Here is a 27,663-nt window from a genome sequence, read left to right as displayed (position 1 = left end):
ACACATGATGAACATGCTAGTGCTAAGATGTATAAACATTTTTGAAATTTGAAATGGAAGACGTGAAAGACCATGTAATAAGATGGACTAACAACTTTGGACAAAATATACTATGGAACAATGGGAAAATTGTGGCTGAAAGGATTGAAATTATGTTGTATTAAAAGAGAAGTTTTTACAACGATGTACTATTGGTACATCATGCCTGGTGGAGTTGAAAATTTGGGGTTCGAATACATATGGAGAGACATATTTGTTTTAAAAAAAAGATTAATACTCAAATAAAACCAACTCTTCTTGCTAGGACTAACAGATCGAAAATTAGAAAAAATATTTTTATATATAATAACTAATGTGAGATTATTATACGCACAAAACTGAAATATTCTGAAAAGCCCACCACGGGAATGCCTAGTAAAGATGACAGAATTAACAGAGATGGCAAAGTTTACTTGTTTGAGTAGAGAAAGTACAATAAGTACAGGTATTAGTAACTGGAACCCCTTATGGACATTTTGCTGAAACCAGAAAAAAAAAATGAACCTGTGATTTATGTCTGATGATTAGAAAGACTAAGATTAGGTCTACTATGGAAAGAAGGACATTAAGCAGAGGTGGTATTCAGCAGGTTCTGACCAGTTCTGGAGAACCGGTACCAGAAACTTTGAGTCATTCGGAGAACCGGCAAATACCATCTCTGACTGGAGATTTTATAGTATCCTTCCCCTGCCACACCGACAGAACCGGTAGTAAAAAAAAATTGAATCCCACCACTGACATTAAGTTGTTACCTTCGAGAGAGGGGGTAAAACATAAATGTTATTGTAACTGCTGCTAAGAAAATTGGAAGTGTCTACTCCTTTGTAACTCTTTCCTTTCCTTTCCTTTCCTTTCCTTTCCTTTCCTTTCCTTTCCTTTCCTTTCCTTTCCTTTCCTTTCTTTTCCTTTTTTCCATTCCGTTCAATTCTTTGAACTTTTTCTACTTACTATTTTTATTTACTTCCTTTGAGTTTTTCAAAATGTGTATTATTTTTATTCTTTTAAAAATTCTTTAATAAACATTGAATTTATCAGTATAAAATTCTGAAATATGATTTGTACAAAAAAATATCTTCCTCAATCTCTACCTGCCTACCTATATTATTTACTGATTATCTATCTATCATCTGTCTGACTATCTATCTGTCTATCTATCATATCTATCTTCAGATTTCTTTTGTATATGTATTGTCCATGATGACCCCGCTTGCCAACATGTGTGTGTGTGTGTGTATGTGTGTGTGTATAAGTTGGCAATGAACAATTAATTTTCTTTAAAATCTTATTCAATTTGATCAATGAATAAAATCTTTGCTTTTTTTCTCTCCAAAACTATCAAAAGATGAACTGACCTGCACTTCTTAACTTGATTCTTATAATTGCTTCTTGAAAGATTATAAATCTAAACATCCAGTCAGTCAGTTTGGACTTAACTGTGTGAGACTGAAATACAATCACTGAGCAATTTTTCCATATATAAATTAGATATAGCTTGCTCTCATGTCTAAAGTGTGACTAGAACTCCCAGTCACTTGGTTTCTAGCCTGTTGCTTTAACCACTAGACCTGCCATAAATATTTTTCTTTTTTTTTCTTTTAGTCTTCTTACAAAAAAAAACAACACACAAAAAAAAAAAGAAATAGAGAGGGAGGGGAAGAGTAAGACAGGAAATAGTTGATTGAACCAAGGATGGAAGTTGTACTTATCTTTTTCCTTTTTCTCCCCCCTCTTATTTCTCTATTTTTTTATATTTAAAAATTCTAATAATAATAATAATAATAATAATAAACATGCCAGAATGCAGAGAAGGTCTTTAGACCAAAAGGAAGAAAGATTCCCCCTTATCTCACAGACCCAGATATGCTGATACAGAAATAAGCTGTGCTTTAAATTTGCAGGCGTTTTACCCTGAAAAATGTTAATGTCACAAAAGCATCAGTTTTACACCAACTTTTTTAGACTATCGAAAAGCTGACGAGTAGCACTTTAATTAAACTTGAAAATAATGCGTAAGCTGCAAGTGTTGCAAATGGTGGGGAAATAATACTACAAAGAAAATCAAGGTAGCTGTTATGAACTAATAAAAACTATTTAATAAAAACTTGTCAACCTTACGAGAAAAGCAGGCTCGTAATCCTGCACCTTTGATTGGCCCATGAATAGCGAGCAGGGATTGGTCCTTTACGGAGCAGCCTGATTGGCTATTAGTTGAACATCTCTCATTGGGTACAATTTAAACGTGGGAACGCAAATCATTGGTTAACGGGTCAGCAGCCAGCTCTATAAAAGAGCTGCTGCTGCCCAGGGTTTTGGCTCTGTTCTTAATCGTTAATAAAGAGTTGAAGTTCACAAGTTCTCTGCCTCGTCTCCGTTCCTTGCGCCCATGCTCAGAACATAACAGTAGCCAAGACTCAACACCCATAAAAATAGATTAAAATGAAAGAAAATGCAAGTTCACGTAATAAATCTGGGAAGAACAATTCAGAGTTAATGTAACAGAATATCTCTATCTCTTTATCTATCTCTATCATCTATATCAGGAGTGCTGATTTCATTGAGAGCTGCATCAGGGTTGTGTTTGACCTCAGGGGGTCAGGGTAGGCGTGGCCAGGATGGGTATCACCAGCTCGACATCACTCATGTCGGTGGCGCTTATGGTGGCCCGAGCCCAGCGAAAATGGGCTCTCAAGCTCCATTTTCGGCTATGATGGCCTCCTGCAACCCTCTGCCAGCAAAAACGGAGCTCGGGAGAACATCCCGAGCTCCGTTTTCACTGGCAGAGGCACCACAGGCCAGTCCTTTGCTGTTTCCAGGGCGGCCCCGTGGGCCAGATCTAAGCACCCTGTGGGCTGGATCTGACCCCTGGCCCTTGAGTTTGACATCCCTGATTTATATCATCTATATCTGTATATCTCTTATCTCTATCTCTATTGCTATCTCTATATATCATCTGTACGTCTTTATATACACCAGCTTTGCTGGTACCAAGAACTATCTTAGGATATCATCATCAGTGGCAACCTATGAAAAGGACAAAGTCAGTTTGTCCTTTGTATAGAAGTTTACAGAAGCTTGCAGGGTCAATTGCTAATGCCTCTAGCATTGTAAAATGGAATCCAGATGGCCTTCCACCAGAAGGCAGAGGAAGTCGCTGCACAACATTATTCAAAGCAGGGGCAATGACATCATCTGATAGAATACAAGGATAATGGATAGTCCTTTACTTAGCCAGGGAATGAGATGGTACCTCATTTTTCAAATCTCACCACTGTTTGCTTGTGGGAGTACACTATAGAGGAAGTGTGGGAATAAAAATAAATAAATAGTCAAGGAGAGACTGGATAATTCCTTTATTTGATAGACTTCTTATTTCATGCTGGCAGCGTAGGTGGCCACACTTCTTTGAACTGTTATTTGCATTTCCAAGCAATAGAACTGGGTATTTGGGAAAGTTTAATATGTTTTACAAGTTACACCTATGAAGCCTGAAGGAAACAGGTCTGAGAACAATGGGAAGCACATTGCAATTCAAAGGACTGCAGATATGTCATCAATTTTATTTTTGGCTTGTTGAGTTGCTTTATATCTCTGGGTTGTGTTGTGTATTAGCTATCTTGACTATAAATTATAGAAAAAACATAGAAAGCATAAGAAATTAAGTTTCAGGACTAAGAATTTTTCTTGGAGACATGATTAAAGGCATTTCCATGATAGTCATCTATATTTAATTATTTATTTTTACAGTTGTATTCCTAGCAATACAAATGTCATCAGGAAAATGTCAGAATTACAGAAAGGCCAACTTATATTGGTCCCAATAGATTAAAATTGGTCAAATCCTGACCTGAACTAAAGTACATTGCTTTGCTTTGATTCCAGGGCTTCCTAAATATAATGGGAATTCTTTCAAACCAATTAAACCCAAAATAGGAACAATCATCTTGCTTCATGTGTAACACAAATTATCCCCAAATTTGGATTACTATAGTTCAAGAATTTGTATGTAGATCTCTGCCCTTCTTTGGTCATATGTGTTGTCTTTTAGAGGAATACCTTAAGTGGCTTGAGTAGTGTGTCTTCCTGAAACAAAGAATGAAATTGTCTAGAAGCATTTCTGAAAATATGAAAATATGCCTCCTCATGTAAATCTCCTCACAATAGATTATAGGTAGTCTTTGACTTACGACCACAATCGGAACCAGAATTTCCTTTGTTAAGAAAGGGGATTGTTAAGTGAGTTGTGCCCGATTTTACAACATTTTTTTTTGCCACAGTTGTTAAGCAAACAACTGCAGTTGTTAAGTGAATGACACAATTGTTAAGAGAATCCATTATCAGAGCTTGTTGAAAGCCGGCAGGGAAGATGGCAAATGGTGATCACATTACCCTGGGACATTGCGGTCATTGTAAATAATGTCCATTGCAAAGCCCCCAAACTTTTATCACTTGACCTTTATTGACCTGGGGATGCGGTGACAGTTATAAGTGTGAGGACTACAGTGGCAATCTTTTCAATGCCATTGTAACTGAACAGTCACTAAACCAGCAAGACCCAAAGGTGCTTTTTCAAGAGGCAACTGGACTTGCTGTTTTTTCTTTGAAGATGGTTCACTTCTCTTCAGAAGCTTCTTTGATGAGAAGTGAAACATCTTCAAAGAAAACCCAGAGAATCCAGTTGTCTCTTGAAAAAGCACCTTTGGAACAACCATGATCTGGATGACTGAGAATCTTCACATTCCATCATCAATAGCATTTCTTTAATTTGCAAGTATTTAAAACATTTGTGAGCAGCACAGTGGCTCAGCAGTTAAGACATTGGGTTTGTTGACTGGAAAGCAGGCAGCCCAAGTTTGAGACCTGAGCACCGTGTGATGGGTTGAGCTCCCGTCCTGGCCCAGCTCCTGCCCATCAAGCAGTTTAAAAGCATGCAAGTAGATAAATAGGTACCACTTTGATGGGAATGTTACAGCACTCAGTGTCATCACGCTGGCCACATAACCAAGGAAATCTTTTCAGATAGTGCTGGCTTAATGGCCTGGAAACAGAGGTGAGCACTGCCTGCTATATACTGTCAATGACCAGCTGAGTAAAATTCACAGGGATTCCTTTATCTTTACTTTTACTTTTTAAAATATTTGCAGATTCATCCAGTAAGAAAGACTCTCCACATTGTCCAACAAAGAAAAAAAAACATTTTCAACAAGTCCGCTAAATGTAAATATAATGAGACGATAGCTCATAATTGCTGTGAGAGTTGCATAACAGAAAACAGACAACCACCTCAGGATAGGTATAATTTTACAATAGCTGGCCACTCTAACCAGCCGCCGGTCTTCCACATTCCAGCTGTAACTTCCAAGGCATTTTTCAACCACATTGCAATAGTCCAACAAAAAGAAAACAACAACAACAAACAAACAGAAAATGTTAATTAAATGGAAGACATGAGATTAAGAAATACTAGTAGAAAAGTAAAAGTCTGTAGAGATTGTCTCAAAGGTGGTTTTCAGGAGGCAATTGGACTTTCTTATTTTTCCTTTTGAAGATGTTTTGCTTCTCATCCAAGAAGCTTCTTCAGTTCTGACAGGAGAGTGGGGGAACGGAAGGATTTATATTCCTTGCAGACAGCTAGTCATTTGCATCCTTTTAAAGGGTCGCTGAAGGACTTGGAGGTTTATCTGTTTCTTCAGGGTCACTTGAGTAGTGCTCCTGGTTCCTGTAGTCTGCAGACTTTTAGCTATACAATTTGGGATGAACACCCTTTAAATGGTGTAGGAGTGGGAATGGGTTTCCAGAGGAAAAAGTTACAGACTACAGGAACAATGTAAAATATATTTTAGAGCCACAGTGGTGCATGATTAGAATAAGTACTGCAGGCCACTCCTGTTGTCTGCCAGCTGACTGCAATTTGGCAGATCGAATCTCACCTGGCTCAAGGTTGACTCAGTCTTCCATCCTTCCAAAATGGGTAAAATGAGGACCCAGATTGTTTGGGGCAAGATGCTGACTCTGTAAACCACTTAGAGAGGGCTGTAAAGCACTGTAAAGTGGCATATAAGTCTAAGTGGTATTGCTATTTTAATAAGAATTGTACAATCTATTTTACTGGTCCTGAAAGTCAAGGGCTTTGGGCATTTACTTGATTTCACATATAAAAACAGTTACTATGAAAGCTGCCTTAGCATAAATTTAACCACATTTTACCAGCTTCAGCTGCTAAGTAGAAGCTGTTTTACTTTATAGCTGGGATTATAGCAGACAAATGCAAATACATTAAGGCACATGACCTGTGTGATGAAGAGCCAGTGACAGAGAAGAAATTTATTGTATATATAATCTCCAAATTTCTGTCTTGTCTTCCTCCCCACCCCTGTACACATATGTTCCTAACCCTCCTTTTCTTCCACATCTTCATATTGTGCTACTAAAAATGACCAGCAAAGCAAGATTATCTTTGGTGCTATTTTTTTGTTTTTGTTTTTATAGAAATAAAAAGAAGCACATTAAACGGTCCAGTAGTTTCAGCACACTTATTCCACTTAAAAAGGAAACTAAAAAAAAAGAAAAGGATTTGAACATTTCTGCATACTAGGACATCTCTTGTAGCTCCGTGAAGCTGGTTTTTCTTAATTTTTTAAATTATCTGTTTGGAAAAATAATCTCAACTACATGACAAAGAAAAACATTCCATGTACTGAAAGAAAGCAGCATTGTGCTAAATGCAGCAATGTTTTTACCAGGAAGTTGGATAATATGTGGCCCTTCAGATGCTGTTGGATCATAAATCCCAGCATGAATGGAATCTGAATTAATTATCACATGGATCACATATTTCTCCACCCTGCTGTAAGTCTTGGTGGTATGTAGATTTATATCACACAATGTGCAGGAAAAATTCCCAGGCATGTGCATTTTAGTTACTTTTTGCTCTGAACATCCGGGTGTCACAAAGACAAGGCCAGTAGTACACGATAGAGGGGACTATTTCCATATTACTTCCTTCCCCCCCATCCTCATTTGAGTAACATCTTAAAACCCTTCCAAAAATGCTCCTCATCATTTTCATTTCATCCAGCATAGTTGGCTGGATCAGTCCTAAAGAAGTTTGACGAAAGTATACTTATTTATTTATTAAATACTTACTTATCGGGAAAACTTCCACGGTTTGGTCCACCTGGCTGTCCAGATGTAGAGACTCTTTTAGATATGGCTCATCACATCTACTGAGTCAGTACCAGGTCAAGGGTGCAGCTTAGTAGCTCTTCAGAAACTGAGCACAGCTGAAGACAGGAGAGCCCTTTCTATAATGTCAAAGCAAAGGCTGACCTGATGGAAAAGGGTCTGTATAAATTTGATAGGCAGAGAGGATCTCTATAGATAGACTTACATTTTAATTATGCAACAGACAGATATCTCAGCAAGTGGCAGATGGGCTCTCACATTGATACTCCATCTGCTATAATTGGGGAAGAAGGCTGTAGATTGATTGTACAGGTGTGCTGGATGGCCTCCTTGATCAAAGAGAGTTCGGAAATTATGAAATATGTGCGTCAAGCAGGGAGGGGGACTTGTAGAAATTAATAAACTTTCTCCTCCTTTAAGAAGTTCTTTAAAAGCTATGCATTGCAAAGACAGAAGGGGGATCCCTCAAATTATTACTGCTCAAAATCTAAGATAAGTAAAGAGTTCAATTGAGAGACTGTTAGGTTTGCTTCGTTTGGAGTCACTTAAATCTCAGCTTAGAAAATGGAAACGGTGCATTTATGCTTGTACCAAAATTCTTCACAGAAAGTGTATACCCAGGGGTGGGATTCAAATTTTTAACAACCGGTTCTATGGGCGTGGCTTAGGTGGTGGGTGTGGCTTGGTGGTCATGTGAATGGGTGGACATGGCTTGGTGATCATGTTATTAACTGAGTGTGGCCAACTCAATATCACTTACATTGAGGCACACATCTCCTCGCCTGGCCTCTCGTGACTGTGGGGATGCTGCCACAGTCGTAAGTGTGAAAAATGGTCATAAGTCACTTTTTTCAGTGCCATTGTAACTTTGAATGGTCACTCCACACAAGAAAAGTACCAGCAAAGGAGGGGATTATAACTCCAGAGAGGTTCCTGAGACAGGAAGTCTAGTCCTGCCAAGAATGTAATAAGGGTTAATGGAGAGGCAGTTTCTGTAAGCAACACCAGAATGTTTCCTTCCTGCCTCCCTTACAGGATTAGGCCAGTAATTTCTTCTAACAAACAGTTCTTCGAACTGCTTAGAATGTTAACAACTGGTTCTAGAGAATAGGTGCAAACTGGTAGAATCCCACTCCTGTGTATACCCCATATATGAAAGAGTTTTGGTAATTCCGAAGATCATAGACGAGTTCCTACAAATGTCTAAAGGAACAGTTCCATAGACCTGGATTTGGGTAGTGTCAATTTCTCATTTTACCAATTTTAAGCTTGTTTCCTTTTGGGCATATCTTTAAAAATATATCTATATTTAAGAAAATATATATATATATATTGTGTTATATGCCTTATTCCAAGTAGTCCTCCTAATACAGAGAATGCTGCTCATTATTTGCAATGCTCCCCCTGAAGCCATTTCCTCAACAGTCTTCCATTTTATTTTAGGGAATATGGAGAGAAGCAGATGGGAAATATGAAAAGGTAAGCAGGGTTCTAAACATGGGCTTTGTATTTATTGGCATAAAACCTGCTGGCCTTGTAGCTCAAGCTTCTCCCAAAGTAGAGCTATATTTTTATTTTACTTTGTTGAAAAGATATTTTAGTGCACTTCCATCCAGCTTTCATAGGGGATGTAGAAAAACAAAATGTAGAACATCACAACCATATTGTAAAAACAGAAAAGAAACCCAAAATAAATAGTAAAATTAGAAAAATTATACAGCTTCATGAGATCAAGGAGCTAAGTCAAGGTTGACTTTCCAAACCCATCCATAATTTTGACTAAAAAGTGTGTGTGTGTGGGGGAGATATTTTTGGAACATTCCAAGTCATTTTCAGATTTCTCTAGCATTTATTTGTCTATTATTGGAAACCTTCAAGCACGATGGTTATGAGGTTATTCATTGCTAATATTTTGAGGAAGCCTATGAGTAAATGATTAAGGGACACTTAGAAAAAAGCTAGGGGAGTCCTGAATAATACTATTAAATGTTCTTGAGGGAGAGCAGCATGGTGGCCTAGTGATGAAGAAAGGAAGGTGGAGAACTCAATCCTAAGTAGCGGCAGATGTTTCTCTCCTGGGGAACAAATAAAAAATATCTGCTGTGAAATCTGAATGGTGTCAGGAAGGGTACCTGGCCAGTAAATGCTCAGCTCCATCCAGCCTTCTGACTGCACCCTGAATTAAGGGATTATAGGGTTGTAAAAAAAGGGAGTTAATGTTCTTGAGGAAGATGGGTGTTCTAGAAATATGAAAAATAAAAATAATAAATAAATAATTGTTGCTGGAAAAAGCACCTACCCTGAAACAGAGAGGAGGCCTTTAGTTGTCTAAATGCCATCTTTGCGAGGTGGGGAGGGGGTATCTAACTGAAAATTCTCTTCTGCCATTGGTTTTCAGGTCTTACTATTCCTTGGAAGTAACTTCTCACAGACCTGCCCTTTCTCTCTTTGCATTTAGCGTGCAATAGCAGTGCACTGACGATCAATCTTGAGCAATTACAAGTGGTCCTTTGAACTCAATCAATGAAGGGATCTGGTCACTCTGTTCCTAAGGTAAGCGTCAGGCTTCGAAGTACGATTATACTGTTGCAACTATTATCATTTCTCAGCTTGCCAACGAACTAAGGGGGAGAACTAGGGGGAAATGGAATGTAGGCTTCAGAGTTCAAGAGAGTCACCTATTCAGCAGGTGGCTAAGATCTCCAGCAGTATTTTCCTATAACAATTCAATTGCATTGAATTTGGACAATTTGTGACCTACACCAAGGCGAGAAGGGAGAATTCTATATTTTAATTATACAGGATTGTGTGAGAAATAGCCAGAGCTGGTTTTGCCTTAATCTGTGCCGATAGGATGTACTCAATAAAGTTTTGCCTAAAGGGATTGGACCGTCTCGATCGTACTTGCTCAGTTGGGTTCGTCAGTCGGAATTTTGACAGTAAGTCTTTCTCAAAGGTAATATAGATCAGAGGTGTCAAACCCAATTTAATTGAGGGCCGCATCAGGGTTGTGTTTGACCTCGGGTGTCAGCGTTCCAGCAAACCTCCATTTCAATCAGTAACTCCAAGACAACCATATATCAAAAGTACCTTTATTAGAAAAGCAAATGGCACATCTGTGGAATCCCGAATTTAAAAGTTTTCGGGGCTTCCCACAATTTCTCAAACTACAAATCCACACACACACACCCGCCATCATCACATCACATGGCCCAATCACAATCCTTCCAAAAGTAAGATGCTTATTTCATCCTGCGCCATACTCAATGACCTTGAACTAACAAAAGAGTTTTATTTTGTCTACTTAGAGCTACTCAATTGAAATCACCCCCCTCCCACTTTCTCAGGCTATGTGGTAGCGTGGAATATGGCTTCTAAAGCTGACATAGGCAGACTGGGCTAGTTTGGTTAGGGTGGGCGTGACCAGCTTGATGTCACTTGTGTCGGGGTGCCTGTGGTGACCCGAGCGTTCTGCCAGCAAAAATGGCCTTGCACACAGCCCTCCTGAGCTCCGTTTTTGATAGCAGAAGCACCGTGGACCGGTCCTTCACTGTTTCCAGGGTCGCCCCCTGAGCCATATTCAGCCCTCAGGCCTTAAGTTTGACACCCCTGTATAAATTCTCTCCAACACTTAGCACAGTATAATGAACAAAAATCAGATGAAACTCCAGCATCATTTATGCTCATTTACATCTTCAAATTCTTGCAGTGTTATCCATGTTTATTTTCCATCAGCTTTTCTTCCCTTAGGTAAACATTTTTAAGTTCTGGGCAAAGCTGGGTTTTTTCCTGTAAATGCCATTTCATCCATAAAAAGCGTTCCGATTTTGACAAGCTTAGGATGAGATACAGAACATGTAATACCTAAAGTGCCCGATGTCCCATATATATTTATATGTGTCTAAATCATTTTATCATCCACTTAAGAGCAGAACAAATTAGTCATACCCTCTGATTCGGTACACATTATGCTGAGACATGCCCACGCTAATATGCTTTCTGATAAAGTAAATGCTTACCCTGTTGGAGTACAAATCTTATTTGGGCTCTGGTAAAGTCAAGGGACAGAAAGCTGAGTCTGCAGCAGGATTGCTTACTCAAAGGGAATTGGAGATTTATTAGCAGATTTCATTAAATATATGGTTGCCCCGAGCAGTCAAGGTTGAAGAAATGGGATGCAACAGGAAAGAGGTTTGCTGGGCTGGAGAACAGCAACATGTAAAATGAACACTGCTGTGTAATAAAACACTGGTGCTCTTTCACTGAAATAACTTTCCTTCCACTGATACCCTCTAGGTGTTTGGGGGCTGTCATTCCCAGAATGTCTGAATATGAATTCTGGGAGCTGTTCTCTCAATATATCTAGAGAATCTAAGCTTGTGAGAAGGTGGGGTAATGGGAGATGGAGCGGCCAGAAGACTGGTTATTATTACTTCATAATAATAACCCTGGTTTAGGCTGGACATTTGATAAACTACCATATGTATTAAAACGAACAAATGTTGTTGTTTTTTTATGCCCACCTTTCAAGCATTAAGGCAGACAGTTACATGTTTTAAACTAGGTTCATTGTGCCCTACGTTTCATGCATTTAGGCAAGTATCAACATTGAGGCATTTTAGAAACAGGCAGAAGTCTATAGCAAATTATATGCATAAATCACTGAAGTTGTTTAGACGATTGTTAAGTGAATCTGGCTTCCTCCTTGATCCTGCTTGTCAGAAGGTTTCAAAAGGGGATCACATGACCCTGGGACACTGCAACGGTCATAACTATGAGTCAGTTACAAAGCATCTGAATTTCGATCACGTGACCATGGGAATGCTGCAATGTTCATAAGTGTGAAAAATAATCACAAGTCACTTTTTCAGTGCTGTTGTAACTTCGAACTGTCACTAAATGAACTTCTGTAAGTCAAGGACTACCCATAAAGCTATTTATGTATTTAACCCATTTATAGGAACATCCAACTCACACTTTGTGACTCTGGACAGACAACCTAAGATTAAAATTAGTCCAAAAAGCATTATGCAGAACAAAGACCCAACAAAATCATGGCCAGCTAAAATCATTCCATATTAATTTATTTCATCTATCAGCTCACCTACCAGCTGGGTCCAGCATCAAATGGGGGAAAAAAGCCCTTTAAGGCCTACAGAATTATGAATGTTCAGGAAATTTGCATTAGGTGCAATCAGACTTAAAACCAATCATATTATATTTTAAATTCTGGAATTGAGAAACCTTGCTATACCCTCCTCTCTACAACCCGCTGGCACAGGTTTTTACCCATTTCTAGCACGTAGGTCAACTCTAAATCGGTAGGACGGTGTAAACAAAAGTGAGGAAATCATAGAAACCACAATAGGCATAACATCCTGATGAACTATTCTGAAGTCAAGAGGTTGGTCTCTTTAGCAGTAATCAAGGACAGGGCTAGGTGCAAATGATCACAATACTTCTTGAGATATAGGCGCCTCACAAAAAGCCTTGACAAATGGGGAAAAATGAAATAGAAAGAATTTTAAAGGATGTATACTTCTGGACAGGAAAAGGTTGGTCTTAGCCGAGTCCGCCTGAGATACTTAATTTGGGGGTGGGGTGGGGGAGAGATCCAGCAATGTATTGAAATAATGGAAAAACAAAAAGGGAAATTCAAGGGTAAAGTAAGAAGGGAGAAAATGAGGAGGCGAACTTGTTTTTTCCTAAAATTCAAGACAGCCATGAATAAAATAGGTGGAAATGACAAGATACTTTTTTCCTTAAAATTATAAAGTAATGATACATGCTCTAGAATTATAACATTTAAATAACAAAGTAATTTTAATCTCTATAATTTCATTCTTCAAACATCATGGCCCTATCTATCTCTTTGAGGATGTCTTTTATTCCATCTGATCTCAATTTTCTTTAGACCTTTTTAGCAGCAACCTATTAACTCTTCCTTCATACACTTGTTTTGTGATTCAGATCTCTCAATGTGATCGGATATTTAAATGTACTTTTATTCTATTAAGTTTCTTTTTCTCTTCTGTCTATATTTTTATAGTGTGGTGAGCAAAACTGGATGCAGTATTCTAGGGGTCATTTTACTAAGGCTTTACAGAATGGTATTAGTACCTCACGTGATCTTGATTAAATCCCTCTGTTGATGCAACTTAGGATTGCATTGGCTTTTTTGGCTGCCGTTACACACAGGTGGTTCATATTTAATGGGTTGTCCACTAAGGGTTGTGGGCTTTTATCAAAATGACAAAAGCAATGTCATAACATTGCAACACAAAGCATACTCCTTTCACTCATGGATCTGATGTAACAGCGCACACATAAATGGGGAGGGGTTGTTGTTTTTTGCCACAACGGTGTGATGTTGCTTTTTTCATCTTTCTTCCCTTTATCTTTTTTTGTGGACATCTGTGTCCACTGCATTCAACCTATTTTTGCTAAATACCTTTCACTTCGATATAATAAAGTGAATACTCATTTTCCTGAATACCAAAATTTTTCCTTACAATAGACCACATACGGGTAGTCCTGGACTTACAACCATTCATTTAGTGACCATCCAATTTTTTTTTTTAATAAAATTTTATTTGGGTTTTCACACATACAAAATACAAGTAAAACATCTTTTTTGAAAATAGCATGGTCCCGGGTTGAACTTCTTTATACAGACACAAAACTCAATTTCATGCTCCTTTTTGTATTCTATTCCATATCTTATACTATTTTGCATTTTCTATATAGTTTTTCCCCTCTTTTAATTTTCTCAATTTTATTTTGATTATCTCATCTCAATTCAAATCATTATATTTATACTTTTGTCTGTTCTGTTTCAATTTCATATTATCTTTTCTCATTAAACAAATTTTCTCCTGTAGTTACTAATTGGAGTATGACACCTTTATATCTTTTAACTACATCCATTCAACTCTTATTTAAACTTCAATATATACCTTAAGTTTATGACCTTCAATATAATACATAACTTCAAATCGAATTCTGCTTGGTACATTCTTATAATACACACTATATTCTTTAAAAAAGAAAGAAAGAAAGATTGTAAATATATGCAATTATAAACCCTCATTCCATTCCAGTTCAGTTCTATCATTAATAATCATTAAAATCTTAAAATCTTTAACACTTCTTTTCAATTAAATATCATACTTCCTTAAAAACACATATAATCTCCATAATTAATTTTTCCCTTATTTCTCTTCACATATGTTTTACAAATCATTAAATATACCTTTTGTTACATTTATTACCATCCAAAGTTTTGAAGACACTGGAAAAAGTGACTTATGACAGTTTTTCACAGTTATGATCGTTGCGGTATCCCCAGAGTTACCTGAACAAAATTTGGATGCTTGGCAACGGATTCATATTTATGATGGTTGCAGTGTCACGTAACATGGGGCAAAACTCACTTCACAACTGTCTCACTTGGCAACATAAATTTTGGGCTTAAGTCAAGGACTACCTAAACTATCTTTCTACCAGCATTTATACTTTTTAAAATTTCTCCCTTTATCTTTATTAAAATTCTATGAGACCCAGTTTGGTGCAGTGATTAAGGCTCTGGCTAGAAAGCAACCAGGAGATTCTGAATTTTAGTCCTGCTTTGGGCACAAAGGCAACTGGGTGATTTTGTGCCAGTCACTTTCTCTCAGCTCTAGGCAGGAGGCAATGGCAAACCATTAGTGAAAAACCTTGCCAAGAAAACTGAAGGACTTGTCTAAGTGTTATCCAAGAATCAGACACTATTGAATGGGGGGGAAAAAAAGTTCTACCAAGAAAACACTAGTTTTTCAATTTTCATATGACTTCAAACAATCTACTTCATTTTCCCTACCAAACACAACTACTTTGGTCTTAATACTTTAATTTCACATTCATATTCTGTGTTGCATCATGGAATTGTTTTTGCATGCATTGCAAATCATTTATGTTATCGACAAACAACACGCAATAATCTGTACAGGTAGTCCTCGATTTACAGCACTTTGCTCAGTGACCATTTGAAATTACAACGCCACTGAAAAAAGGGACTTATGACCATTTTCCACAGTTATGACTGTTGCAGCATTCCCGTGGTCACGTGATTTACATTTGGATGCTTGAGAACTGACTCATATTTGTCCCAGAGTCATGTGATCACCTTTTGCGACCTTCTGACAAGCAAAGTCAAAGGGGAAACCAGATTTACTTAACAACCATGTTACTGATTTAACAGCTGCAGTGATTCACTTAGCAAATGTGGCAAGGAAAGTTGTAAAATGGGACAAAACTCACTTAACAAATTTCTCACTTAGCAACCTAAATTTTGGACTAAGTTATGGTCATAAGTTGAGGAAGATTTGTGTAGACCTAGAACATTACCAGAAGAATTCATTTATTCATATATGCATTAACCAAATGGACATCACACATTCCCAACCATGTCCTTTCCTCAGCAATTCATTTATTTCCACCCATTTTATTTCGCCCATGTCTCCAATAACAACCAAGCTTCATCTCCATATTTTATTTTCGTAAAACATTCTGTAATTCAAGCTAATTCACTTTATTACATGCTTTCATTAAGCCACAAAATATACAATAATGTTACATTCATGTAGTTATTTCACCTGCTGACACAAACACAATACACTTCCATTTTTATACCCTTTCTCTTAGAGACAGCCATTTTGTAATAAATACAAATTATATATTCAGGACCACATCATCAGCATGTGAGATTGACTTATCGTGTACGCATGAATAGAATTTTTTAACCTCAATCCTCTGCCAACCACAGAGTAAAACTGCTCTCTCTCTCGGGCCAACTTCATATGTTACTTTTGCTTTTCTGCCATATACTACAGAGCTGTAGCTACTTTAGCGTTTCCAGTTCTGCAAATATCCATGTGACCACTAGGGGAAGGCAAGGCGCCAAAATTGTCCCTCCTTCTTTACTGCCCTCTAGTGATCATGTGACTGTTGATGACCTAACTCTGGCAGCTCTGATTTATTCCAATGTTGTCAATATTTATAGGAGCAGACACTAAAGAGTGAAACAGTTCAGCATTCATCCACATAGCACTTAAACATTGTCTTTTTTTTTAAGCAACAAGACAAAATAGAAGAAATTTTAGCTTGCCTGTCCTGATCGTTGTTTTCCCCTCCTGACTGGCTTTCTCTGTCCCCACATTACAAGAAATAAACAGTGTTTGAGGGGTAGATGATTGCAAGTCAGCCAATTGATCATATGTGAGTGCTAGTCTTGTTACAAATGGAATTATCCCTTTATCTGGGCAGATGGCTTGTGAAACTTGTCAAGGGTATCCTTTATTTCCTCTTATATTTAATTTGATCCTGGAACTGCTCTTATATTTAATTTGATCCTGAAACTGCTGGGCTATCTTGTTAGCCAAATGGAAAATATTTAAGGCAAAATACTATCTGGAGAGGCACAGTAACTGTTGTTATATGCCAATGATACCTAAATTCATTTGAATAATTATCTATTTCTATACTTCTGATAATTTATCAAGTAATTTCATTACTTGGAGTATGACTCAGACATTTTCTGTAAGCTGAAATGTATGCAAAATTATCACAATTGGGGTTTATTTATTATTTAAATATCTGTGAATAACTACTGGAGATTTTCTTCATTTGTGGATTTAAATCTACCTAACTCTCTATTTCAGATAAAACTGATAGAGATAAATCTTGGAAATCTCACTGAGTTTATGAGGAAGGTTAAGACTGCTTTTTTTGTTCATTTCTTTTTATGACCCTGTAATCCCTTTTATCGGGGTGGAGTCAAGATGATGGAATGGAACTGAGCATTTACTGGCCAGATGCCACCCCTGATGCCTATGCAGAGTTCACAGCAGATATTTTCTCTTTGAAGAAAAGTGATAGAGAAACATCTGTGACTGCCTAGGATTGAACTCTCAACCTTCCGAGCATTTTCACCTCTAAGCCATTCACTGCTAATTGTTAGCCTGATATATTTACGTAAAGCTATTCCTGTGCTATTATCTTTAAATTGTTTTAAACATATTAATAAAATAGTATGTTTTTTAATGGAAAGCACAACCTTCCAGACATTGTCTAAATTATAGCTACCATATGATTATGGGGCTAAAGACATATATTTTGACTTCAAATATTTTTACAGAATGGAATATTCAGATAAAAACCATTATGGCACAATTAGTTATTATGTGGCACCTTTGACACTGGGGGGTTTAGCTCAATTTCTAGCTATAACTCTATTGCTTGGACATAAGTGTAATTTGTTCATTATTCACATGATAAACTTAAAGTCTGGGACAGCCTGTCTGAAAATTGCTGATAATCCTTTTCTTTGAAGTTATAGGTAAGGAGTGGTTTTAATATTTTAAACCACCACTTGATTTCACATGTTCATCCTCATGCATTAGCAGCAACTAAAACCCCTAAATAGTATTGAAATGAAAAAAATAAACAGAATAATTTCTAAGGTAGGTATTAGCTACTTTAAAAAATTGTAACTGCATTTACAATTTACATTAAAGAAGTGGGATATCTTCTATTAACAAATCAATAACTAATTGTCTTAAGGACTACTAAATGTCTTTTTATTATCTTAAAGATGACTCAAAGAAAAAAAAAGTCATTTTTATGCTTACTGGCTACCACAGATCCAAAATCGGTTGGATACTTGTGAAGAGTTGTTGTCAACCATACTTCCTTAGAAGTTTAAAATGGGCAAGAAGTCATTCGTTATTATGATATTATCTCATGTTGGTTTCATAGCCATGTGTTTTGTTTATCAGGTATTACACAGTTCAGTACAGAATATACTTTTGAATTATATATGAAAGAGGATGGTGAAAGGGGAGAACTCTTTCTGAAAGAAGAGTAACCACAATTCGCACCAGTGGAGATGTGTTCATTTTCAGCTTATGAACTAATTCTCTATTGATATAATAGAGGACAGAAGTTCCCTATCAATTAATCCAGGGGTATCAAACTCAAGGCCTGCAGGGTGCTCTGGCCATGGGGCCTGTTAAGCCTGGATTCCCCAACGGGTGTTAAGGAAAACAAACTAAAACAGAATGTGCAGCGCCACCCCAGAAAAAGCAAAGGACCATCCCAAGATGCTTCTGCCAGCAAAAATGGACCAAAAATTGGGAGGACTGCATGTGACCCCCCGCTCCTGTTTTTGGCCGCGATGGCTTCCTGCAGCCCTCTGCCAAAGAAAACGGGACCTGGGGTGGTACAGATGACAGGAGTGATGTCAAACTGGCCATATCTACCCTGGCCATGCCCACCCTGGCCCCCTGAGGTAAAACACAACCCTGATGCGGCCCTCAGTGAAATCGAGTTTGACACCCCTGAATTAATCCATACTGTCAGGTTCTAATGAAACTAAAGTGATTGAAGGTAGAGGCCACAAAAGTATATTTCTATAGCAATAAGCTAAGTTGATAACTGGGCTCCTAGCTAACAGACCATAAGAGAAATATGCTGAATGAATAATCTTTACAGATGTTATATATTTGGTTTCATTACATTATAAAAGCAAGGGAAAAGAAAAATTACAATTACAGTGTGACCAAAACACTGAAATGCTTGGATAAATTATTGGGAGGGATTCCATATTACTTTTTACACTGAAAAAAAATCATTTCTGATAATATCAGCATGCCCAATAAGCAATGTTGTTTATTGTACCAGTATCTGTTCTATTCACCATTCTGCGGGATGGACAGCTGTCTGATTTCTCTTATCTGTCTCCGTTCCAGGGTCAGAACACTAAGCCCTGAGCTATTTAATTTAATTTATGCCTTTCTAAGGTATAAAAATAAGCACACAAATGTGGCCTCCTCAATGGGAATCATGTTTCCGTTGTCTCCTTGTCTTTTGTTATCTTTCTCTATTTGTTTGGAGGGGTGGGTGGAATGTTTCTCTTTTTTCATATTTATATTTAAAGTAACAAAGTTAGCAGAAAGTTAAAAGTTAAAAAGGAGATAGATTGAACAATGATAAGAGAACACACATTAGGAAATGAAGAAGAGAAACTCTGACGGGGGAAATCACCCCCAAAAGAGGAGTGGGCTGCCCATAACTGGGACAGCACCAGGGATGGCATTAATGATATTGTTAGATCGTGGGAAAGAGACTCGAGACCAGTATGACTTTCAGCTCTATATTTCTTTGTTAAGTTCTGTGCTCGACCTTGGAGCCGCGGCAACCCTTCTTATAGGGATTGCTCGCGGCTCGCGGCCAATGATGGCTCTTCGAATCTGCCGCGATCGGCCGTGCCAATCGCGGGCGATTCTTAGTGAACCAATCCAAACAGGTTATTCGAACCAATCACTGTACAGCGTCTCTGGACCAATCAGAAGAGGGTATTCCAAGTATGTTAATATGGAACAGATATCATTTGCATGAATTCTACTATTGAGATAACTGACTCCCTCCCATGCACATAATCCTTGAAAAGAGTGTACAGAGAGAGTTAAGTGTAAGTCAAATCACTGGAGGCTTTCAAGAAGAGACTGGATAGAAATGGAATTTGTCTGAAATGGAATAGACTTTCCTGCTCAAGCAGAGCGTTGGTCTAGAACCGTGATGGTGAACTTATGGCATGCGTGCCACAGGTGGCATGCAGAGCCATTTGTGCCGTCACGCGAGCTGCAGGCAAACTTACCTGCATGTGCATGCCTCACAGCTGATTTTCAGCTGGTTTGAGGCCTTTTCAGACTCCCAAAGGCTTGAGGAAGGCTTCTTCAGGCTTCTTCAAGCTTTGTAGGCTGAAATCTAATCCCGTTCCATCACTTCCTGTTTTTCCGAAAATACCAGAAGTGATGAAACGGGGCTAGATTTCAGCCTACAAAGCTCGTGGAAGCCTGCAGAAGCCTTCCTCAAATCTTTGGGAGGCTGAAAAAGGCCTCAAACCAGCTGAAAATCAGCTGTGAGGCGCAGTGCAGATAAGGGGGTGGTGGGGCTGGTGGGTAGGGTGGGATTGCACGCGCATATGTAGGGGGCGTGGGAGGTGCTCATTGCCTTCTGGATGCCGGCACGTGAGCACGAGCGTGAAAGCACGCGCACAATTTTTGGCACAGGAGCCCAAAAAGATTAGCCACCACTGGTCTAGAAGACCTCCAAGGTCCCTTGCAATTCTGTTATTTTATGTTCTATGTCCACTTGTTTTCTTTACTGTAGAGTCATCAGGGCATTTCTTCCTCTATCTTCATGTGGACATTGGTGTGGTGAACACAAATAGTTTGTTGCCAGTAATGTCTGGGTGAGAGGGTCAAAACTTTTTTTTTATTGCACAATGCACTCAAAAAACAGGCAGGCATCAATTGTTCAATATCCTTATATTGAAATAACATATCATATTAAAATTGAGAGATGGGCATTAGATGATTTAATAATACATTGATTGAGCTAGTTCTATATTAACATTTTATTGATATATCTTTATTTTCTTCAAATGTCATTCATTTCATTACTATTCTATATATCCTGCTCTCATTATATTAACACTGTTATATTTGGTTGCACTTTAGCATATCTTCTGGATCTTATATTTCACCCCTAAAAGTGTTTTAAAACAAAACAAGAACCGATCTTTAAAAAAATAAGGTGGCTTCAAACATGGTCACCATCTTGATTTCCTGAACCCCTTGTGGATGTCCTTTTGCCGCAGCGTGGACCTTAGAAGCCTCCCAAATTGGTTATCCCATTATAGTTTTTGAAGATGAATATGGAAAGTTATCTCAATAACCTTAAAATATTTAATTTAATTCTATAAATAGAAGAGCAGGCAGAGCTGCGGGGAGGGCAGAGTTAAATGTGTCATTAGCTTGTGTCCTTATGTTGCCACAAACCATCAAAGTCCAGCCCTCCTTCAATTCTTTTGATCCTTATGTAGCACCAATTTAATGCTGACCGTTAGATGAGGTGTCTAAGCTTGAATAAATCTTCTGTGCTACAACTTAATGTATGATCCTGATCTTTTGAGCCTGATATTTCCCACCTTTATTATGTATTTATTTATTTATTTCACGTATGGCAAATACATGGACTTAATAGTAGTTCAAATGTTCAAAATGGATATTTTGTTGTCACACTGAGGGATAGAGACAAGACCCCACTTGAACAGTCCTGGCAGACACCATGTTGAATACAGATCCTGTTCAGGGTTGACCAATGCTGGCAAGGAAGGTCAAAACCTGGCACCTTTTGTGTAGGGTCATCTACGTAACTGCCTGTCTGGGCGTTCAGCAGCCCATTTGGTTTTCCACTGTGTGTTGATGTCAACGTTGTTAAACAGCTGTTGAGTGACTTGTAAGTGACTTGTCACTGAGGCTTCCTGCCTTTGTGGTGCAATGTGACACAGGGCGGGAAGCCATTTTGTTTTTCCGTTGCCATGTATTTAGAAAGCCAGGAGTTCTACAAAGTTGTCTGACTGCCAACTGTTGTTAACTACCAATTCTTTAATGTAGCCTGGCTGCCAATTGTTGCTAGTCATTTTGGTTCACACTACCGTGCTATCCAGGATGTACCACGAGGAGGCGAATGAGCATCACACCCAGCCTTTATTATTTATACTTATATATTATTTATGTTAAAAAAAACTCAAGGCGGCAAACATACATAATACTCCTTCCTCCTCCTATTTTCTTCACAACGACCCTGTGAAGTGTTTTGGGCTAAGAGAGAGTAACTAGCCCGAAGTTTCTCTGAAGTCCAGCTCCCAGCATGCCATTCAAAGACCAAAGGAGGCCCTCAGCCCAGAGAACACACCTTGCAATGCTTGGTGGGCTTACACAAGAGCGGGAACCTTTTGCTCATCCGGCATATCTATCTATCTATCTATCTATCTATCTATCTATCTATCTATCTATCTATCTATCTATCTATCTATCTATCTATCTATGTTCCCTGCTTGAGATGTTAAAGCCAGAAATAGGCTAATATTTGACAATTTGACAATGGAAAAATTAAGCAGCCCATTTACCAGCCTTGACAACTGGAGAGATCAGATTGGTCTCTTCCACAACAGCTGATCGGCTCATTGCTATGGGAACCAGCAGGAAGCAAAGTACCATACAACAGGCGCTGCCGCTCGGAGGTAAAAGTTAATACACAAAACATATGAACAAGTTAAGAAGTGATTATAAAATTCTGGTGGCTTACAAAAAAATTGCCTTCCTCTGAAACATTTTAACTTGGTTTTTGTTTTTTTTTAGGAAATAATCCACAGTGAAGACCTCTTCCCCACCTCCCCAAAAAACTTTGATTAACACTTTGTTAAATGAAATTTGTAAATGAAGTGCAGGGCAAACTGCCATTGCCCGTAAAGCTTTCCGGTGTGATCCTTTGTGTGCGTTTGTGTGTGTAGTATTTCACAATAGAATGGAGACTTAAAAACATGACTCCAAGAGCTTTAAAAATGCAATAGGAGCACACACTCATACCCACAGTAAAATCAATAGAGTGAGGAATGACTCAAGCAGCTTGTATTTTCACAGTGGTAATCAAAAAGTAATTTTAGATCCAATAATTTGTATTGATTGTTTGTGAAACTGTAACACCTTATGCCAGAAGCCTGGTTGTGTGGTTATAAATATGTGTACCATTTTGTTGTGCTTGTCCTTTACTTATTGAGTTTTATTTTCTCAAGAAGAATCTTATTTTATGCTGTTAATACACAGGAGCAAAGGAGCAGCTTCATGAGGTTGTTTTTTTTTTAATAGACTTTCAAGTCGAGCAATCTTCTCTGTGTCTGCCTTTGTAGAAAGTGTTGAAGAGACACACACACCCCTTAAGAATGTCTCTCATCAAACAAGGTGGAAAAGCTGGTTTTATCATCAGGAACAATTTCTGATCTTCTGAATCATGGGTGTCAAACTCGCCACCTCATGTTGCTGTCATGCGATGTTTCATGACATTTTTTCCCATTTGTGGGTGGGGTAGGCGGGGCCTGTGCATGACACATCTGGCCCATTGGCTGCCAGTTTGACACCCCTGTATCTAAATCAAGGCGATGGGACCGAATTGACTTCCAGACGTTGCTGAATTGCAACTTCTAGAAGCCTCAGCCGGCATGGCTAATAGAAAACATGCTGGAAGTGGTTTTGAGTGACAGCCAAATAGCATTCCCAAACCTGTTTGAAAACAATTTCCCCCAATCTGTTCTCTACCATCTAAGATGGAATACAACTCCAGTATCTCTAGCCAGTATGTGAATGGCATGGAAGGATCAGCTTGGGGAAGGCTGTATTAAAATACACATTGGATGTTGCAGGTTGGTGGATGATGGATGGAAGTGGTAATCCATCAAAAGGGATCCTATTGATTTGACACATCAGGGCTATGAAATCTACTGGCTGTGGGACAATGTCAAAAGCTGGAGGTCTTAAAGTTAGAGATGAACCCATGTATGGGGTTCCATCTCAGATTGGGGAACTACTGAACAAGTCTTGGCTGGGCTGTAATATTATAGGAATGGCTGACCAAAAGACAATATTTCATCTAACAGCTCAACAATTAGTCTAAATTGTAGTCTAAAATCTGCATCCTTGTCATGAGGGTATCAAAAAAGCTTATTTCACATTACTCATCTGTGCTTGCTATTTCTTCTTCATGTATCTTATTCAGCCACATAGTTGAAGTTTTCTTGTGATGTTGCTATTAATGATGTTCCTGAATCTATCTTCCAATCTTTTCTTCTTTTATTAGTTTTTCATCTGGTGATTTAAGGCTTGTCTTCTAATTGCAAGATGGCTAAATCTATTAGGGTAGAGTGTTACAATTTGGAACAGAACAGAGCAAAGCAAAATGCCCACTCAAGCATTCCTTCATCTTCACTTCAGCCTTAATTGACATGCAGGAATCATCTCCATGAAAGAAAGAAGTACCAGTCACTTTACTCAGCTAATTATGATCCTTGCAACCCAGCCCACGTGGAATTGTATTTTTGCCAGTTTCTTTTCATTTAGAATTATTTAAAATAAATCAGAAGTGGGTGGAGGAAAAACCATACTGGATTTTCTTTGTTTTTATTTTTTTTAAAGTTTTCTTCCATTAGTTGTTAATTGACAAGTGTGGTGGGTAAGTAGATGGGTTTGTATTTCTAGTACAGTTAGACAATTTCATACAAAAGGCTAAAATTTCTGGCTTGCAGGATCTGTTCTTTTGTTCCTGGAATCTAGTGACCCATCAACTAGAATCTGATGAATGGAGAAACCCAAGTAATAAGAAACAGGTTATCCCACGGTTTGTGGTAAAGCCGGGAAACTGTGTTTAATATTTAGCAGATTGCTAAATCCTTTCATGTTAACTCCACTTCTTCTCCCAATGTCTCTTTTGCTGCTTTTTTAAATTAGGTCACCCAGAGAAGCAGATGAAACAGACCTCTGGTCTGTCTTCTTACAACAGAGATTTAGGACTGAGAAAAGAGCCAGGAAATCCTTTTGGCATGTAACAGATTCATATATTTCATACCTTGAAATTTACGCAAATTAAAGGACAGCTACTAACAATATTAAATAAACAGGAAATTGTGGGGATCCTGCTTGAAAATTTGGAGCAAGGCCTTTCATGTCTCCTATAAAATTGAATTTGGATATACAGTTCTTTAGTTTATGATAAATCAGTTTTGGCCACATATAACCAAGTGCAAGAATCTTTTGTCACTTATCCTAGATGTGACTATCTTTGGCATTAAAATATACATGCCATTATTGAAACAATAATAATACAGTTTCAGCGTAAAGGTGGGTATTACTTATAATATTTGATAGTTAGAATGAGACATCAGTCCCTAATTCATGCAATATCAAACAGAAAATATTGCAATTGTGCATCTCCTCAATTAAAAATTATTTGATACATTTAATGCATAAACATTTTAACATGTTCAGCAGGATTGCTTTAAATTATTCATCATTAATTTGGCTGAAGCTAAATTCAGGATGATGCAGTTATTATTGATACCAAGATATTAGTCATTTAATACATTTGACATTAACAATGAATTCTCCAGCATTACCCATATTATAAAATAAATTGCCACTAGAACTGAGGTAACTATGTTTGTTACAGCTGAGGGAAGCTCAAATCTAGTTACAGATGCTTCCCACATTTAGTAAGTCCTGATTCATCTTTATACAAATATCTCCATGAATCACAGCAAAAGTACATAGAAATAAGCATTATGAACATAATGTGAAATAGAACTGAATCCATATCATATTCATATCCATATAGAAAGTTATATAAGCTTGGAAGTTCCTTTATTTATTCAGGCCTTCAAATGATCTAATATTTCAACACTTGCAATTCTAGTCGCTCATGGAGTTTACATTTAATATATAAAAAATGATGATTTGTTTTTATATCATTTTTATAAGCCATTAAAGGGGTGGACAGCATATTCACTTCCTAAGTGAAATAAAAAAACAAAACAAAAACCAAACACACTGAAAATTTTTATGTATCTTTTCCCCTCCAATATAATAAATATAAACTAAAACCTAGGAGGAATAATAAATAACATGTGACTGTTTATTAGATGAATAAATCATGACAAATAAACATTCTATTGGATTTACCCTTTTGTATTATATATAATTGTAATAGTAGGTGTCAGTCACATTTCAATATACCTGATTTTAAGAGTTCCCTGCATCATAGTTATATAAGTCATCACACAGTTCATCATCCCTGCATTCTCTTGATGTGATCAATTGTGATTTCACCATATATAAATTCAATGTGATTTAAGAGTTCATATTCTCTTAGCTGAGACAGGGGTGCTAAGCTGTTTCTGCGGAGCCGCCTGTTTATGTTAACTTGCTGTCTCTCTCTCTTTTTCTAATGTGGTCAAAATTGATGACCTTCTCAGCAACACTTTTAAGGTCAGATAAGCAAGTTAAAAGGACAGTAATTAGGAAATGGATTGCTTGACTAATAAAATTCTACAGCTTGGAAGATGGTGCCTTGATATTTCACTTACCTCTATTAGAAACAATTGTTACTGGCAACTTTCAGAGATTTGCCAGTAGTCACTTACAATTTGTAATTCTCTTCTTCTCCCTGACCCTGTTCTCCTTAACTGTATATACTGTTTTCTCTGAGAAATAGGTGAACACATTCTTTCACACTACCTTGTACCGAGCCAATTTAATGCTTGCTGTTAAATATAGATATTGCCTGTATAATCTTGGGCACGTGTGAAAAAGCACCCTTAAAAAATGCAGATTGTAGCCAATTTTATTTTTCTTTCACCCGGTTTATCTTCTTCAGGTCCTTCAGCAGGTGAAGGGAGTATTCATCATACTACTGTTGTCTATCATGTTATTCCCACAACCATCTTGTGAGATAAGTAGAGCTGACAGAACTTGGCTGGCCCAGTCAACTTCCATGGATTTGAATGTTTTGGTTCCTGACTTTATCAAAAACTGATCATTTATTCACATTGAGCTTAACTATGTTGGTATCTTTGTTGGCACCTAAAACAAGAACTTTATCCCTGCACTGAAAATTCAAGACATTTGCTACACATATTTGGAACATGGGTTGTCCATAATTGTTTTTGAATGACTTTCAGAATGCTTTTAAAAAGCCATATCCTTGGAATATAGCTTGTTTGTTTGTTTACACCTCTCAGAATCAATCTTTTTGCATTCATAAGGGCATCATCTGAGTGAAAGCAAAACCAATTCACTATAGTTTTATAAAACATTCCAGAGAGCAGAAAAAGAATAAAACAAAAACAAAACCCAGAGATTACAACAGCCATGTTGCTCAAGGTACTGGAAGCAATCTATTAATAATTTCTGAAAAATGGGTAGAATGATCGATTGTTATAAAACTGCATGGCCACAAACCCCTACGCTTTTTTAAAAAAATGACCCAATTATGAGTTCATCTAGCTGAATCAAAATGTTAAACAGCTTCCTTGCTGTGAATTAATTACGTATTTCTATGGCTCTTTCATCGATTTCCAGGACATTGAAGATTTAGTCTGTTTTGAAACCTCTTGGAAAATGGTTACTGGCCTCTTGGGGCAATGCTATTCAAAATGTCAGAAAGTTATGCAGCCCTCTCAAAAGTAACACAGATTTTGAGGAAAGTGGGGAAGCAGAGATGATGGAGTACAATGGCTAGCACGAGCAAACCCCAAATTGTGCTGTTAGGTTTGGCTTCTAATGACCTTGGGGGAATTTCTAAGTTAGCCATTATGAAATCCACACGTTCCAAATTTTGGTACAGCTGACAATGACTAATCCCTTGGAATCATAGGTTTGAATGTTGTAGAACTGAGATAACCACCTTTCCCCAAGATCTCTAGGCTATTAAAGTAGGCTACTAAAGGCAAGCAAACTTAAGGTCATTCTGTGCCATTTAAAGCAGGGGTCTCCAACCTTGGCAACTTTAAAA

The sequence above is a fragment of the Notechis scutatus genome, chromosome 2 (genome assembly GCF_049901735.1).
Source record: "Notechis scutatus isolate UNSWTSFEM ecotype Mainland chromosome 2, rNotScu1.2, whole genome shotgun sequence".
In the NCBI taxonomy this organism is placed as follows: domain Eukaryota; kingdom Metazoa; phylum Chordata; class Lepidosauria; order Squamata; family Elapidae; genus Notechis; species Notechis scutatus.
The sequence above is the reverse complement of the archived record's forward strand: the minus strand, read 5'-3'. Positions refer to the sequence as shown.